General features: G+C 49.9%; 1 protein-coding gene and 1 non-coding gene across 2 annotated transcripts in view; both read right to left on the bottom strand.

The window, feature by feature from the left end:
* Myo18b (myosin XVIIIb) overlaps positions 1–16,280 on the bottom strand; it is a 193,066-nt gene that overhangs the window by 4,402 nt on the left and 172,384 nt on the right. The gene's annotated exons all lie outside the window — the stretch shown is intronic.
* LOC120096092 (U6 spliceosomal RNA) lies at positions 10,313–10,419 on the bottom strand. Its single transcript, XR_005492125.1, has one exon. It is a non-coding gene; the product is annotated as a U6 spliceosomal RNA (small nuclear RNA).

The raw sequence follows: 16,280 nt of genomic DNA, 5'->3' as shown, positions 1-16,280 counted from the left end.
TGTTGGCTCTATGACAGTGGGGACAAGTGGGGAGGGTTTGCTGCACACCTAAAATAGCTGGGACGTTGGTACAAAGCTTCAAGAAAAGCATCCTGCCCCTGGCTGGGAATAGCCACTTCTATTCCGATCACACAGGAATAGGACTCTGGAGTCTGGGGACATAACCACACTGAGAGATGGCTGGCAGGGGATGGGAAAGTACAGCTAGGGTCTTTGCAGGCCCCTATATTCTTAGGGGGTGATTACACCCCATAGGTGTTAGACAATAGAGTCTTGAGGGCAAGACTCTTGCGGGGCACACAGGTGTGAGGACCTAACTTGACATATGAAAGCTGGTGTGGCAGTGTGTTATGTGTCACCTCAGGGCTAAAGAGGGAGAGACAGGTGGCTCCTGCAGACCACGAGCCAGCTATGCTAATTGGTAAGCTCCAGGCTAATGAGAGACCCTGTGTCAAAGCCCAAGGTGGACAGGGGCTCCATCTGAGGTTGATCTCTGGCCTGCACACACACACACACACACACACACACACACACACACACACACACACACGGGGGTGGCACCCCAGACAACCTAATGGTCCCATTCTTCCACACCAGGATAGAGAAGACAGATACCCACCAGGCAGACACTGAATCTGCTGGCACTATGAACCTGGACTTGCAGCCTACAGAGGTTGAAAAATCAACATTTGTGGTTTATAAGTCACTTGGACTTGGGCATTTTGTTATATGACTCAGAGGCCATGACACTGGAGGTCAGAGCTTCTTCCCATGGCCTTCTCTCCTAGAGGATCCTGCCAATATGGCGCCTGAGAGATGTTGCCAGATCGTGACAGGTTAAACAGTTTCATGAGGATGGAGCATAGGGCTAGCTGTGCTCACTGACCCCTCCTCCATGCTAGACTCTGCAGAATTAGCAACCGCAGTCAGCCAGGACCTGCCCGTCCCCAGCCCTGTTCTATCTTGCCTCCCACCACACAGGAAGCCCCACTGTCTGGGCTCTACAATGTTGGCCTCATAGGCAGTTGGTTAAGAAAACAAAAGAAAAACTCTTGTTTATGTGCTTGGCATCCATTCTGTAATCAAGAACACAGAAAGGAGAAACAGCTGATTGCAAATGGCTTTGGTTGTTACCATCCCATCCTCAACCTCCCAGACTCCAGACAAAACCTGCCACTGAGCCCAGAGAGACCATGAGTGGGACTGAAGGGGCTGGCCACCATGTGAGCAGTGACCTTGCATCATTCGGCAAGAAGCGGTAGCCCTGTGTGCTAAAACAAAAGCTCCACGCTTCTCCACAGCAGCTGCTCCATTCCTGTTTCTTGCCTGTCACTTCCTGTCCCATCACAGCTGGACCTGCCTGAGCACTGAGTGTGAAGCCCAATGGCTGCTTTCCAATTATGTGAAGGCTTGCTTGTCGAGAGCAGTGCCTTAGAATGTCTCCCTCCAACACACACACACACATACACACACACACACACACACACACGTGTACACATACAGACACATACCTCACTCACATACACACACATCACTCACCCATGCACACACACACATACACCACATACCCATGTACACACACCCATACATACACACACCACACACATGTATGCACACACACATGCACAGACACGTACCACACACAATACTCACCCATGCACACACATACACACACACCACACACCCATGCACACACATATACACCTCACATACCCATACATGCATACATTCACACACCACACACATGTATGCACACACACATGCACATAGGCACATCACACACCACACATATATGTATGCACATACCACACACACAAATATATATATGCACACACCCTACATACATGCACACACACACATTCACATACATGTGCACACACACATCTCACACACTCCCACACACCCATATGCATACACACACACACATACATACACACACGTTCATACCACACACACACAGAGACACACACACGCTGCAAGGTGGCAGCCACTCTGTTCATTTCATTCTCCTTTTTAATATACAGCTTTGAGCTGTCAGGGCCAGTGGGCTGCTGCTGAGATGACAAAAGTCATTTCCATGCTGTCTTGGCCCTGAAAGGAGGTGGGCGTGATGAATGTATCTCAAGCCTCAGTCTCATCTATCGCCTGCCACTCAGGGTGCCTGCTGCCTGGGACTCGGGGACTGCTGTCTCTCTGTCCCACAGCTATTCAGTACTCAACCTGGCTCACAGTAGGTGCTCAGTAAATGGTGGATGTAATCAGGGTAGTGAAGGAGGAGGATGGAAGAGGAGAAAAGAAAGTGAGGGCAGAGATGCCAGAGGAGCTGCAGTAGAGCAAGGAAGGGACATCTGGTAGACCACAATGGGGGGGCGGGGCTGAAGAAAGATGAAAAGCCCAGATGCTGGGGAAGGGAAGTGGGGGACAGAGGTGAGGGCAGGGGGAGGGGGATGGAGAATCACAGGACAGACCAGTTCTGCCATTTTCATCTCTGACAAAAAGATGGGGGTATGCTGGGTAGCAGGATCAGCCAGGAGCCCAGATATGGGTCTGCAGGTCTAGACTGTACTGCAAGGTGCAGGAGGCCCAGGCTGGGGGCCCTTGAGTGCTGTGGGTGTGGCCTTAGCCTCACGAGTAGGGCCCAGGGTTGAACTCTGCCTCCTGGGAAGGCCTGGTGCCTTTGAGGGATCCATAGGGACACAAGCCGTCACGTCAAGTGGATTCTTGAGGGGACTGCAGAGGACAGGGGTGTTGGGTGAGAGGCAGAGACACAGAATTCCACATCCCTGGTCCCTCTCATACTTCCCTGTGGCTGGCTGCATCTGCTAGCTTCTGTGTATGAAGTTCTTTGTATGCATGTTCTGTGCAGACACTGTGGGATTTATTGGTCCAGGGATTCTCTGACTCTGCCACTTGAGGCTGGCACATCCTGTCCCAGCTCTGGAACGTTCAAGCACGGGCACCCAGGCCTGTGACACTCATTCTTGCCCTCCAGGTGTCCTCTAGGGTAGCCTGTCCCTGTCTCTGTCTGTCTTTGCCTCCCCCCCTCTCTCCCACTCCCCCCTCTCTCTGTCAGCTTCCTGTGATGGATGTATGGTGGATAATGAAGATGTCCACCTGATGCTCAGAGTGCTGGCCAAGGAGATGCTACAGTACTGAGGGCTGAATGGCTGGGAGATAGGGTGATGAATGCCAGGTGGGGGCAGGGCTTGGTCTTTGAAGGGAGGCTCCTGAGATATCTCAGCGACTTCTGAAGCCTGTGCCTTAGTCACTCCAAAGAACCAGCCCTGAGGTGGCTCTCATATTCAAGTGCAGAACCAGTCAGTGGTTACAGTCATGGCGCCACAACATGCTGGGCCCTGCCCTGGAGTCAGGGAAGAGAACAGGCATTTCTTCTGCCTCCATGACAACCCTGAGAAACAGGAGTTATGACCTCCGGGCATAGCACGGGAGAGGGAACATCCCTATGGAACACACAGAGGAGGTAGCAGAAGTGGGGTCCTAAGTAGGTGAGCCAACACAGAGCAATGTATTCATCTCTGTGGCCTCTTGTCACACTCTGTGGGTGACACACGGCCAACACTGTCTCTGACATCAGATCTTGGTGGCTGGGGACCTTATCTGGTGCTGTCTTGAATGACGCTGCCATTGGGATTTCTGCCTTATGTTCTCTAGGCCAGAAATGGAGGGGTCCACATCCACCAGTGTCACAGAGAGGACAGACATACCCATTGTATCTACCACCACTGCCTAGTGCCCTAGGCCATGGCAGATGCTCAGCCAATACGTAGAAAGTGAACTAGCCAATCCAGCATCCAGCAGTCCCCAAAACACATAAAAGACCGAGAGGGCTGTCTTCGGTCTTCTGGCACACAGTAGGTGCTCAGCTAAACATGAGTTAATCGTGATCCTCTGATGCCCAGCACACGGTAAGAGTGCACTAACTGCTGACCGGTGATTCCATAGGAACACGACACAGGGACGTCCTGTGTGCTTGGTTTGCCTAATATTACAGAGGATATTAAATCTCTGGAACCCTGGAACCTGCAAAGTTAGGAAGATGAGTCTTTAAGCGGTTGATAGTGGGTTCAAATCCTGGATCTTCTCCTTCTCAAGCAAGGCTTCTTCTGGGGCATGTCTAAGGTCTCAGGGTCTTATTAGGAGTTACAGATGAGGTGTGCTTGCTGGTCGACCTCCATCCATCCCAGAGTTTCAGGGTAGGCAACGCATCTCACAGTTTTACCTACTCATTCAGTTGACCCTCCCTATCTGCAACACTCTTCCTCTGTGGACTCAACGAGATCGAAAACATTGGACAAGTAACCGTGACTGTACCAAATGCTCACAGATATTCGTTCTTGCTGTTTCCCTTAAACGACACACTGTGGCCGCTCTTAGGCCAGTAGGTAAGTATGACATGGTCTTTTGGGTGTCATAAAGTGACTTAGGACATGAGGGGTCAGTGTGGGTGTGGATGGTGCAAATCAGAACCATATCACAACTGTCGGCATCTGTGGGGGTTCAGAAACCAAGTCCCCTGCAATACTCAGGAGCGAGTGTGTGCCGCTTCATTTCCAAAGTGTTGATCTCCATTAATCCAATCCATTTTAGTATCTTAACACCTGTCTGTTTGTCTGTCCTTGAGAGCCCTGACACAGGGGCTGAGGAAGACCCCAGACTGAGCATCGATGTTAACCAACAAAGCCCGGACTGGCAGACAAGGAGGGACAGAGAGGGGACTTCTAGGTATGGCTCATGCTCAGAAGAAGCTGGCTGCTGAGAAGGGATCTCCTGTGGACTCCCTTCCCTTGTCAGATGTCTCATGGATGTGTCTCCTGGGTTTCTCTCCCGAGTGTGACCATAGCAGCTATACTGTGAATCCTGACTCCAGGTTTTCACATGTTCTGTCAAAGCCCATCATGTTATACTGAGTTGAAAAGCCAGGTCCAACTCACAGGCCTCTGGACCTGGCGTCAGACATCAGACATAACCACGGGTCCAAGTCACAGGCCTCTGGCGTCAGACATAACCGCACGGTACCATTCACAATCCCTGCTTCAGCATCCAGCTGGAGCCAGAGACGGTTGGACAGGAGCCACAAGAGACTCGATGCACACTTAACGACATTATGAATCACCCCTAGAGGTGACCCGTTGCCCCTATCCCTCACCCACACGCTGAAACCATAGAACAAATTAATAAGATCTTTAATACTTGTGATGTCTGCAGTGAGAAGTGGGTTTCCTCTGAAGATGGCCCAGTGATGCAAACACCAAGTTGAAGAGAGCAAAGGCTGAAGATTGCTATGGTGCCTGGGATTGCACACAAGGCACACATTACACACATTACTGGGGTGCAAGGGGCACCATGTTCCCTGAAGCACATGACACTGTGAACTTCCTTTGTCAAACAAGAGGCTCAGAGATGTTAAGCCCTGGACACATGATAAATGGAAGGAGGTGGGCTTACACCCAATGGTTTACCAGATCCTCATCTCCTGGCCATTCTGCCTCCTTATCCTTTATTCTCCCATTTTACAGATGAGAAAGTTGAGGCTCAGAGGGGCCAGAAGGCTTTCAGAGGAACCGGCTGAGCTGCAAGATACCCAGTCTGGTCTGTCTGTCTCAAGACTGGGCTGACTTACAGAAGCAGAAAGTAGCCTATGTTCCCCGCTTTGAGTGCAAATCTTTGGTGCAAGTTCTGGATACATCCTTGAGGAAGGGTTTGCTGTGCAGGAAATTCCAGGGTATGGATGCAGTGTCGGGGGCTGGCAAGGGAGCTCAACCGTGTGTACTGAGCCTGGAGCACAGACTTTCTGGAGGCGGTGGGATGACTCAGGCTTTGGAAGAGGGAAGGCAATGAATGGTGGGCCTAGCTTTGGAAGGAGGAGAGGCTGCAGGAGGGAAGGTCCCGCCCACCAGTTATTAGCAGATTCCATCTGCAAAACTCTTGGCAGGCGATGATGATGACTACCTACACTTCCAGGGCAGGGGTGTGAGGCTCGGTGAGGACAACAGGCTGGGAGGAAAGGCGTCGAGCATGGGGGACCAGAGGGCGACCCAGCTAAAGAGGCAAGGTCAGCCGGAGGCTGTCCCTGTGTCCACTCACTCCTGGCTTAATTGTGTGGATAGTAGAGCGAGGCATTATGTAGTGGGGTGGGATAGCAGCCAGCCTTGTCTGCAGTTCCTTCTGCAACTTCAGTGTGTGTCAGTGCTCTACACAGAAGCCAGCTTGGTGAACTGCCTCAGGGGACCCCACCCACAGATCTTCCACAGGGCATCCTGAGAGACAGCCATGCCCGGTTCATAGACAGGGTCTGTCTGGGTTGCCAGAGACCAGGATGTGTACAGAGAGATGTAAGGAGTGAAGGAGCCTGGAGCAGGGATCAAAACTCATAAAAATCAGGTGCAGTCCCGTGATCAGGTGCAGTCCCGTGATCAGGTACAGTCCCATGATCAGGGGCAGTCCCGTGATCAGGAGCAGTCCTGTGATCAGGTGCAGTCCCATGATCAGGGGCAGTCCCATGTCCTCTAACGCAGCACAGAAACCGAAGTCTGCCGGAACTTGTGATGTATTTTGCAAGAACTGGAGGATTCTAAAGATCCCAGCATGCAGAAATGGTAGAGTTGGAGGAGATGGGAGGGTTTGTTCAAGTGGCCCTGATTTGAGCACTGCAGATTGCACACACACTGAATTACGGTTCTGCACTCCGAACACGTGGACTAAGCCTGGGTTGATGAGAAAGAATCATTCCCAGAAACCTAAAGAGGATGATTCACTTCAGTGAAAGAGGCAGAGAGCGAGGGGCTGAGTGTAGAGAAAGAAAAACAGTCAGACAGACAGGCACAAAATGGGGGACCCTACAGGGAGCTACAGTGCTCCCTGCCCAGTCAGTCTGTAAGCCTCAGACTTCTCCAACACAAAGCTTCTTATCTGTCTAAACAGCCTCAGAAGGCAACTAAACACAATAATTACCTCCTCGTAAGATCCTTCCTTTTAAAGCCCGGGTTATATAAGACCATTTAGGGACAACTGGGGTGAACGCACATTGGAATCCGACGCAACACCACATGCTTGCAAATGTCTGAGAGCCTGGGATAACCATGAGAGAGAGGGTATGAAGACAGAAATAACGTCAGCTTTGAAAAACTCGGACAGTCACCAAAGTAAAGGAGAGGTCAGAGAAGTTGAAGATGACCAGACACCATCATTCCTCATAAGGAGATGGAGAGAGAATGACCCAGTGACTAAAGTGCCTGAAATGCAAGGACAAGGACCAGAGTTCAGATCCCTAACGTCCACATAAGCAGCTAGGCTCAGCCACGAGCATCTGTGATCCCATCAGAGGGGAGGTAGAGCCCCAGAGCTTGCTAACCAGACTTAAGCTAAATCTATTAGCTCCAGGTGTAGTGAAAGGCCCTGTCTCACAAAGCAAGATGGAGATTGATGGAGGAAAACCCTTGACACTGACCTCTGACCTGCACAGGCACGGTACACACAAACACGGACGAACACATACGCACCTTGTGCACACATCTAAAATCATAGGGTAAAAAAAGAAGAGAGATGGGGGAGGGGTATGCAGAGGAGCCAAGCAGGTGACTCCAAGGGTCCCTTGATATATATATATGGATATAGATATATAGATATAGATATAGATAGATAGACAGACAGATAGACAGATAGACAGATAGACAGACAGACAGACACCTTTACCACCATTCAATGATTAGTCCCACTGAGAAGTCTATGCCTCCAAGCCTAGGCTGCCCCCAAGGCTCTCACTACCCACAGCAGCCTACCATTCTGTATTATAATTTCATGCTTACTGTGTCTCTTCTCCAAACAATGCGTGCCTCTTAACTATGCATGCCTTTGCTTTATGAAGTCCCAGAGTCAAGTGCCCTGAGAGGATTCGTGGACTGGAGGGAGTGAGAGAGCAGAGAGGGATGCCGTGAGGAGGGCAGAGGGCAGAGGGCAGAGGGTAGAGGGTAGAGGGCAGAGAGTGGAGGGCAGAGGGCAGCTTTGTCTGCCTTATGTAGGATGCTTCAATCAGACCCCAGTCAACCAAAGCCACTTCTTGTGACTTAAAATCAACAGCTTCAAAACCAACATTGATCATGCAGCCTTGAACACGTTCTCCAAGAGCCAGACGTTTCTACAGGGCGCTGTTCACCTCCAGAGATCAGGTCTGTGCTGGTGCTGCAACCTCAGCTCCTGTAAGTCCTCCAGCCTGCCCCATGGACAGAGAACATCAGGCACCCTCTAGTCCTGCACTGGGAGAGGGGGACACACTGGTTCTACTGTTGAGTCTTTTGAACATATTTTCCTCGCTGGTTTGAAAGATGTGAGATGTGATTAAAATCTCCAACTGGATTGTGGATTTGTGCAGATCAGCGTTCCTTAAGCAAATCCTCAACAAACTGTGTCATTTCTCATGCCTGGACCTCAACTGATTATAGCAGAATGTCAACTGCTGGGCCAAACATAAAAGCACACAGTTCCTCTGACAATGTAGTTCTAAGTGGATAGAAACTGTCCATCCATCCCTCCATCCATGCACGCATCCCTCTCTCCCTCCATCCCTCCCTCAATTCATCTCTTCATTTATCCATCCATCCATGTACATCTGTCCGTCCATCCTCTGTCTGTCCATCCATCTGTCTGCCCATCCATCTGTCTGTCCATCCCATCTGTCCATCTGTCCATCCATCCATCCATCCATCTGTCCACCCATCTATCCACCCACTCACCCATCTGTCCATCTGTCCATCCATCCATCCATCCATCCATCTGTCCACCCATCTATCCACCCACTCATCCATCTGTCTGTCTATCCATCTGTCTGTCCATCTGTCCATCCACCCATCCATCCATCTGTCCACCCATCTATCCACCCACTCATCCATCTGTCCATCTGTCCATCCACCCATCCATCCATCTGTCCACCCATCTATCCACCCACTCATCCATCTGTCTGTCTATCCATCTGTCTGTCCATCTGTCCATCCATCCATCCATCCATCTGTCCACCCATCTATCCACCCACTCATCCATCTGTCTGTCTATCCATCTGTCTGTCCATCTGTCCATCCACCCATCCATCCATCTGTCCACCCATCTATCCACCCACTCATCCATCTGTCCATCTGTCCATCCACCCATCCATCCATCTGTCCACCCATCTATCCACCCACTCATCCATCTGTCTGTCTATCCATCTGTCTGTCCATCTGTCCATCCACCCATCCATCCATCCACCCATCTATCCACCCACTCATCCATCTGTCTGTCTATCCATCTGTCTGTCCATCTGTCCATCCACCCATCCATCCATCCACCCATCTATCCACCCACTCATCCATCTGTCCATCTGTCCATCCACCCATCCATCCATCCGTCCATCTATCCACCCACTCATCCATCCATCTGTCTGTCCGTCGATCTGTCTGCCAATCCATCTGTTGATTCATCTATCTATCCATCCATCCACCCACCTCTCTCCATTCTCACATCTAGACTCATGGGCTGAGTGCTTCCAGGTTTCAGGTTGTAAAGGTGAATTAGCCACTGGTTCAAGGAAGTGATCATCTAGAAGAGAAGGTAAGGTCTCTGAGCTATAACTAGAGGGGAAGGGGAGAGACCCTGAGGCACATGGAAACAAACAAACAAACAACAAAAAAACAAAAATATTGATTTAGCAAAAGAAATTTGAAAAGTCTAGGAAGCATCTAGATGTGTTGGACCAGGCTGCACTAAATCCTTACTTAGGAAAACCAGACAAGCTGAATTTAGGTTTAAAGAATTTCTGAGAGTCACCCAGGCAGCCAGAACTTGAAGATGAAATGAAAGGAAATTATTAGTCGGATCACAGTGCAGTGCTAAATATAAAGGGGGATTATCAATCGAGCAACAGCGCAGTTGAAAGCCATTTACCAAAATAGCAGTTGATTGGCTTCTAAAGGTCAGTCAGCCTCTGAAGGACAGGGGATCCATTTTCCCTACAGAGAACTTGTGTCTAGAATAGCCAAAGATTTGCTATAGATCACTAACAAGTCAAAACTGGAGTGGGGAGTGGGAAGAGAAGCAAAGAAAAGACTTCATCAGACTTTTTTGTAGAAAAAGGCCTCAGCTGAAGACATAGGCAGAAATTTGTTACACGGGAAACAGACTAAAACTGCTATGGGACACTAATCATTTCCACTAAAATTGCTAATTTTTTTTGGTTCTTTTTTTCCGGAGCTGGGGACCGAGCCCAGGGCCTTGTGCTTCCTAGGTAAGCGCTCTACCACTGAGCTAAATCCCCAGCCCCCCAAAAAATATGGAACGCTTCACGAATTTGTGTGTCATCCTTGCGCAGGGGCCATGCTAATCTTCTCTGTATCGTTCCAATTTTAGTATATGTGCTGCCGAAGCAAGCACGCTAATTTTTAAAGACAGCAGAAGGAGGTTCTTAGGGCTTGGGGTACCAATGACTCTGTGTTGCCACTTGACTAGACCTGACTAGGGTTGTAGTGCTCCCGGGAACCTTGGTCTGCACCCACCAGACAAAACTGCATCACCCCACAGCTGAGGTACATGCACAGCTGCTCTCTGCAGCGCCTCTCACAGCAGGGCTCAACTAGGAAGAACCCAACGCTCATGAACGTTCCAGGAAAATCCATGTATCAGGCTGACTGGCAAAGGGGGAAGGGGCCAAAATGCCAATGAAGAAACAGAGACTGAATGTCACCTAGGTACTGAGGATCTGAACAGAGCAGGAGGCTACCTCAGCAAGACAGGAGGGTTCCCACAGTGGAGATAGGAGGGGGCTTATGTTGGATCAAATGAAGGCAGGCTGTGACCAGCTAAGTTGCCCTGGCCTTTGAACCATGAATATGTACAACATCAGTGGGGAACCTGGTCCCCATGTCAGCAGCTGTTGGACGCACTCAGCTAACTGACTGACTTTATCAAAACGAGCCATTCCTGGAGTCAGGCAGTAAAGCAGGGGACATGAAGGAGGTGGTGGTGAGCCAGATGGTCCTCAACCGTGGACAGCAAAGTTACCGTGCACTCAGAGTGGGGCACTGCAGGACAAGCTTCCTTGTAGAAGGCGTGTTGTCATGTGGGTCATAAGATGTCCGGCAGTGTTCCCCACCTCTGCACATTAGAGACGAGCAGCTACTGCCCCCAACATGGACAGCCTTGTCCCCTGGGAGAAGATGTAGATCTTCCCGGGGATGTTACCGTGATAGGCTATGGCACCCAGGATCTGCCAGGTTGTCATTATATACACCACTGAGGACCAACCTCACAGACTAAACATAAACATGGAAGGGAGGAAGCTGCTGCAGGAGGCGCACACACAAGGGACTTCCATGTGCTTTAGGTTCACAGCCAGGCCCTTCTGATGCAGGGCATTAGAAGTCAGCATGAGGAGGTTGTCTTTACAGAGGGAGGAGACCAAGATATCAATAGGCCGAGAAGGCTTAGGTGGCAATGACCTACCTTTGGTCAGTGTTTGAATGTCAAGATGTACCTGCTTATATATACACTTCAATACTAAGTTTATTTAACAAAACTTGAAGTCGATCAGACTCCAAGGTTGTTAATCCCTAGGGATTGATTGATTCCAGTGGTTGGAAGTTCATTTAGGTGAGCCTAAGATTATGGTGTGTGTGTGTGTGTGTGTGTGTGTGTGTGTGTGTGTGTGTGTGTGTGCAGGACGGAGGTGATATCTGGTGTCTTCTTCTATGACTACTGTCGTGGCTATTCCTGGTTGTGAACTTGACTATATCTGGATTGAACTACAATTCAGAATTGGAAAGGCTCACCTTTGATCCTGATCTTGAGGCTGGGAGATACAAGTTTCTGACCTGGATCTTGGTATGGAAATCTTGAGGCCAAGTGGCTATGAATCTCAGGAGCTTAAGGCAAGGAGATCTCTGAGTTCAATGCCACCTGGGACAAAACAAGTCCCAGACCCAGTCTTGGTAGTGCACATCTTTAATCTGGGACAGACCTTCTGCTAGAGATTTACATGAGGGCATCAGAAGAAGGAAGAGCCTCTCTTTTTCGCCTGCCTGCCTTGTGGGAGTGAGCCACTGCTAGATTCTTGGACTTCCAGTCATAGCTGCTGCTGACCATTGTTGGAGAGTTGGACTACAGACTGTAAGTCATCAACCAATTCTCTTACTATATCTAGAGACTACCCATAAGTTCTGTGGCTCTAGAGAACCCTGACTAAGACAACTACTTTACTTTCTGAAACCAGCCGACACTGAACGCAGAGGTGTCAGTTTGTCTAGGCTGTCAGGCCAGTGAGCACCAAGGATCTGACTGCCTCCTCTCCCCAGTGATGATGTCACAGATCCACGCCTTTACACCAGCTTTTTAACGTCCAGTTAGCACTTTACCTGCTGTTTTATGGGCCTCCCCAGCTAGAACTTGGGCTTCTAGACAGGAAAGGATATGGAATCCCTTCAGGAGTCACATGGGTCCTGTGGACAAGCCCTACATCCATCAAAGATTGCTTTGGTCTCTCTCGCCAGTGCTCTGTCCACGGACTGGGGATGAAGGTTTGCACTGAGCTTTCCCCTCTCAGCCTCAGTACCTTTGCCACTGACCCTGTAATACTGATGAGTTCTTAGAGAACCCTCGTGCCTAGGAAGGCATGGATCCGCTCTTCATAAGTGAACCAACCACTGTTCAGAGTATGTTCAAACCACCCTGTGTGCCAGTCCTAAAACTACAGAGATGGGTAAACACTGGATCGTGTAGAATCAGGACTGGCAGAGACAACGAGGCCAGCTTGGAGAACAAGCATCTTAAGCTAAGACCCATCCATTCACATATCTATAATTAATGAGCTAATTACCACCGAGTCTTATCTAATCATAGAAGCAACACTCCTGACAGATCCTTGGCTTTAGTCTGGGGCAGAGTAATTACGTTTCCTTGGGTAACACAACTTTATTTATTAATTTTTTTTTTACAAACAATACCCTGTAATTCAGACCTGTTTACTAATTCAAGCCAGCCAAATAAAATAACACAGAGTGGGGAAGGAGAGAGTGTTGGTGATGGTACTTAACTAGATTATTTTCCTTTAAATAAATAAAAACAGAAAAGATCAAGCCAAGGATATGGGCAGAGTGTTTATAGAGAGCACTCCCCACCCACCCAGGGGAGGAGCAAGGTTATAGTGCCATCTTTTTGTCAGACTAAGCAAGGCCATTCAGTCAGCATAGCAGTAATTAGAGGTGATTATGCAGCAATTAAGAGCTCCATGGTTGTGTGAGGTAGAATCTTTTATAGCCTGACCTCCATAAGCCCAGTGCACTATGAAATGTGCAGAGAGCACAGAGAGAACTCCAAATGCCCCAGCGCTGACTATGGCTGAACAAGAGGTCACCAGCACTGACTTTGGGATGACTGACAGGTCATCAGCAGTGACTGTGGGATGACTGACAGGTCACCAGCACTGACTGTGGGATGACTGACAGGTCATCAGCAGTGACTGTGGGATGACTGACAGGTCACCAGCACTGACTGTGGGAGGAATAACAGGTCACCAGCACTGACTGTAAGATGACTGACAGATCACCAGCACTGACTGTGGGAGGAATGACAGGTCACCAGCACTGACTGTGGGATGACTGACAGATCACCAGCACTGACTGTGGGATGACTGACAGGTCACCAGCACTGACTGTGGGATGACTGACAGGTCACCAGCACTGACTGTGGGATGACTGACAGATCACCAGCACTGACTGTGGGATGACTGACAGGTCACCAGCACTGACTGTGGGATGACTGACAGGTCATCAGCAGTGACTGTGGGATGACTGACAGGTCACCAGCACTGACTGTGGGAGGAATGACAGGTCACCAGCACTGACTGTAAGATGACTGACAGATCACCAGCACTGACTGTGGGAGGAATGACAGGTCACCAGCACTGACTGTGGGATGACTGACAGGTCACCAGTGCTGACTGTGGGAGGAATAACAGGTCACCAGCACTGACTGTGGGAGGAATGACAGGTCACCAGCACTGACTGTGGGATGACTGACAGGTCACCAGCACTGACTGTGGGATGACTGACAGGTCATCAGCAGTGACTGTGGGATGACTGACAGGTCACCAGTACTGATTGTGGGAGGAATAACAGGTCACCAGCACTGACTGTAAGATGACTGACAGATCACCAAGTGCTGACTGTGGGAGGAATGACAGGTCACCAGCACTGACTGTGGGATGACTGACAGGTCACCAGTGCTGACTGTGGGAAAGATGGACAGGTCACCAGCACTGACTGTAAGATGACTGACAGATCACCAAGTGCTGACTGTGGGAGGAATGACAGGTCACCAGCACTGACTGTAAGATGACTGACAGATCACCAGCACTGACTGTGGGATGACTGACAGATCACCAGCACTGACTGTAAGATGACTGACAGGTCATCAGCAGTGACTGTGGGATGACTGACAAGATCACCAGTGCTGACTGTAGGATGACTGACAGGTCATCAGCAGTGACTGTGGGATGACTGACAGGTCATCAGCAGTGACTGTGGGATGACTGACAGGTCACCAGTCCTGACTGTGGGAAAGACGGACAGGTCACCAGTGCTGACAAGAACCACTGTGCTATACGTGAGAAGTTTTGTGGCTGCAGAGCCAAATATCACAAGAGAATGAATTGCTTGTTCTCTCGTGAGGAGAGAAGTGGGTGACTGTACCTGGATACCACAATGTTTGGGGAGGGGATGGTAAGGAAGACACACAGAAAAGGGGGTGTTTAAGGAGAATCTTGGGGGAGAGAGGTGGGCACAGTTGGGAACAGAGCTCTACAGAGAACTGGACACTGCAGACACTGAGAAACAAGAAAAAGACAGAGTCGGGACTTAGGGCTCTACTGTGTCTCCTTGGAAGCTGCTGGCACAATAACATAGTTCATAGTGGTACTCACCTTCAATCCAAACACTGGGGAGGCAGAGGCAGATGGGTCTGCTAGCCTGGCCTACAGATCGAGTTCCAGGACATTCAGAGTTCATACAGAGGGAAAGCTTCAGTGCAGTGGTGGGGGCAGGTTTGGGGATGAGGTAAACTGGGGCACCACACTCATGGAGAGAGGAAGTGAAGAGGGGTGTGAAGACCTCTTCTTTGAGAAGCCTGGGCGTGGGCACAGGAAGAAAAGAATCTGTCATGTGTGAAGCGATGGTACAGCCAGGAAGCAGAGGACCCCAGAGCAGAGAGGGAGGGAAGGTGAGGGTGTGAGTAAGGGAGGGATGCTGGGTGGAGTGGAAAGATGGCTGTTCCCTGAGGGTGGTGACTGAGCAGTGCCAACTGTCAGCACGTAACAGAACCGGTGACTAAGGCTGGGGCTCTGTTGGGTGTGGAGGTGGGGGGCAAGAATCAAATGGCCCAGACGCTCCTTGGGAAGCCCTGAGTGTCCAAGAAAGTGAGAGAGCCAATCCCTTAAAAGACTTACATCAGGGGATGGTTTCAGAGGGCAGGAACCAGGTACTGGATGCAGCAGGACTCATGAAGGGGCAGCTTCTGCTCACACCACTGGTCAGCCCTAGAAGAACCTATGCCAGATGTCCTAGGGGTCTACTGAACCAAGTCAGCTGCCACCACCACGCCTTAAGCTCCCTCTTTGCTGCCAAGAAGGTAATTCAGTGTCTGTCTCCAGGAGAGCTCACATTTATCAGTGGCAGATGCTTGGTCCCAGCTGGCCCTAAATCACAAAGCTTTGGTGTATTTCTCTCTGGAGTTGACGTCCTCTTGTAAATAACATGCCAATGCTCTTGGATGCTGCCAGAAGTCTGCCCTCATCAGTTCTGTTTTTAGAGTGACCTTCTCTTTCAGCCAAACTGGAAGTGTCCAAGAAGCTTCTTGATGGAGCCCTGCCAGGTACCAGGTAAATCAGGACTAGGTTTTTAGGAGCTTCAGCCCCCATCTAGGGTGGGACACAGTGCTGATTTTGTGATCGACAGTTCAAAACACAAGTCCCCTTTGACCTGGGGAGTTAACGGCGTAAGGACATGGATTTTTGTGGAAGCCCGACAAGCCCACAGCAAGCGTCTGAAAAGCACCACAAAGTGAAATATGATCTTCACAGCTAAATAGAGCAACTTAGAACTTAAGAAGCCCCTTCCATGGGGATTCAAAAGGCCAAGATAGAGGCAAGGGCCCTGTAAGGGAAAAGCCCAAGACACACTGTGGATGGAAAGACATTGTACGGATTTATAAAGAGCACACAGCACGCAGCACATCCCTTATGCCTT

Source organism: Rattus norvegicus, chromosome 12 (assembly GCF_036323735.1).
Source record: "Rattus norvegicus strain BN/NHsdMcwi chromosome 12, GRCr8, whole genome shotgun sequence".
Taxonomy (NCBI): domain Eukaryota; kingdom Metazoa; phylum Chordata; class Mammalia; order Rodentia; family Muridae; genus Rattus; species Rattus norvegicus.
Note: the sequence above shows the minus strand (reverse complement) of the source record. Positions and strands in the feature narration are given on the sequence as shown.